This window comes from Poecilia formosa, unplaced genomic scaffold (genome assembly GCF_000485575.1).
Source record: "Poecilia formosa unplaced genomic scaffold, Poecilia_formosa-5.1.2 Scaffold743, whole genome shotgun sequence".
NCBI lineage: Eukaryota > Metazoa > Chordata > Actinopteri > Cyprinodontiformes > Poeciliidae > Poecilia > Poecilia formosa.
In genome coordinates this window covers 102,421-104,768 of record NW_006800682.1, presented here as the reverse complement: position 1 = coordinate 104,768, position 2,348 = coordinate 102,421, and the positions used below count along the sequence as shown (strand labels likewise).

The following is a 2,348-nucleotide window of genomic DNA, read 5'->3' as shown; positions in this document are numbered from 1 at the left end:
TACAGAGGGACTTTAACGTAGAGATGGGGTACTTTCAGGGTACTCTGGGGTTAGCGTGCAGCTGATGCCTTCAGGGTAACTATGGAGTATTTATGATCTCATCCAGTTTATGACAGAGTTTTCTCTGTATTAAATCTGTGGTTACAGTTTTACAGGGTGGATAATGAACAGAAAGGGAGACATCATGAATCATGTTGGAAAGCATCACCTGTGGGACGATTAAGAAACAAATAGCAGATCATAACCGTCACTCCCTCAGAGCTGAAGAATGTTAATTCTCCCTGAATGAGTGAAACTGCAGCCGTCAGCTGATCTAATCTGTCTTCATCTCAGGCTAATGGCTGCAGCGTGTTAGCCTGCTAGCTGGTTCTGGATCAGTCCGCAACATTTCAAATACGCTCAGTGATTTTAAATTGTTCAGAAGAAACAATTTGACTTGGTTCCCATGTAGCCCAGAGACCAGGATGGAAATGTTCACAGCTTCTCATGGAGGCGACCCGGCTCTGAAGAGGCAAAGAAACTCCTTCGTATTACATTTGAGAAACTAAGAATGTAAGCAGGAAGTCACAGGCTGAGAGCTTCCTGAGTTTTCCACATGTAACCTTTAATCAGCTTAAAGATTCTGGAAAGAAGAAGATCATCAGAAAGGCGTGTTGATGAAGACGCCAACAGAAACTCTGAACAGGAAGGAAGATGGTTGAGTTTGTTTTGGGGTAACTTCCTGGTGACCCCGCGGCTCCTGGGGGTTCAGACATGGCCGTAAATCCCAGGGGGTTCGGGGGGTCCGGAGCCCCGATCTGGGAAAAGTCTAGAATCGTCCTACCAGAGAAGTCATGAAGGAAACCCTTGAATTTAAACAATATCAATATAAAAAGGCAAAAGAAACAAAGAATGAAATAAATCCACCTTTCATCTAAAAAAATAATAAGGATGAATTTTTAGGTTATATTTAGCCCTTTAACACGAATAAGAAGAGATTGAAACTGGAGCGGCTGAGCGTTAGCATTAGCCCACAGCAGAGGGGCCACTGCAGAGCAGCTGGCAGTAAAAAATAAACTATGCCTTTATTTCTTACTGTCTTCAACGTCAAGCCTTTAAAACCACACAATAAAATCAGAATAAAATAAAATCGTTAAGTTGAAGTTCTGATTCTCCCAGATATTCACCGACCAGGATGGGAAACCAGAACAGGTTTTAAAATAAAGCAACTTAACAAGTTATCATTTAAATAACACATAACTTGTATTGAGAGCCACTGCAGTAAATCAGTGTTTATGAGGAGTTTTATGAAGTCACTCATTAAAAATCAGTGAGTCTGAACCAAGTCAGATCTAAACATTTAAACTTTGGTTTGACTCTCTGGTCTCCAGTTTGTGGTGCTTCTCCTCCCTGGTGGCTTTTGGTCCTGCAGCTTGGACTCATTAAACCTCGTTACATTTCACTGTAACGTCCCTGAGGTGGGATTTCCTCCGATGGGTTCGGGATGTTTGATGGATGCCAGAGCTCGCCTGGAGGGTCGCTGGCGTCAGGCTGGGAGGCGGCGGCTCGTCCTGGGGCAGCTGGTGGGGTAAACTCTGCTGGGGAGCTGAGTCAGCAAACCAGAGGATAACAGACACTTACTCAGAGACAAACATGCAGCCGGGATCTGCAGCGTGTCTTCATTCCTGACCTGATCCCTGGATCCTGGTCCGGTGCTGACGGGTCAAACCTCAAGTCCAGTTTGGATGTTTCTGACTCACTGCAGGAACGTTTGGAGGTCATTTCAGCTTCACAGACATTTGGCAGCCAGACGTTGGAAATATTTACTGAATTACTGCCAAGAATTTAATCTCCATTTTCAGCTTCTAATTTTTCTGTTTCATCCAGAAATTGTTAAGGCGTTGCATCAGATTGGGAAAAACTTCCCTGCTGAGAGTTGATCTGCGTCTCAATAAAACATCGTTTGGACCCTGGTGATTCTCTGCATCATCAGCAAAACAAATTCCTACTGACAAAATGACAAAAAATCCATCCAGATGGCAGCGCAGGACGACAGGATGAGGAAGCAGAAACAGATGCTGGTCAGAGGAAAACATGACAAATGAGATCATTTTCCTCATTTAGCTGAAGGAGATGAAGATGAACTCTGGGATAAACAGGAAGAGGAGGATGAGTGGGATGGAGAGGAAGAGAGGAAGGACGGAGGATGAACTCTGGGATAAACAGGAAGAGGAGGATGAGTGGGATGGAGAGGAAGAGAGGAAGGACGGAGGTCAAAGAGGTCAGCTGGTACGCCAACACTTAGCAGCTGGTACGCTAGTACTTAGCAGCTGGTACGCTAGTACTTAGCAGCTGGTACGCTAGTACTT

General features: G+C 44.6%; 1 protein-coding gene across 1 annotated transcript in view; it reads left to right on the top strand.

Annotated features, from left to right (window-relative positions):
• LOC103131315 (stromelysin-3-like) overlaps window positions 1–2,348 on the top strand; it is a 13,668-nt gene that overhangs the window by 1,950 nt on the left and 9,370 nt on the right. The gene's annotated exons all lie outside the window — the stretch shown is intronic.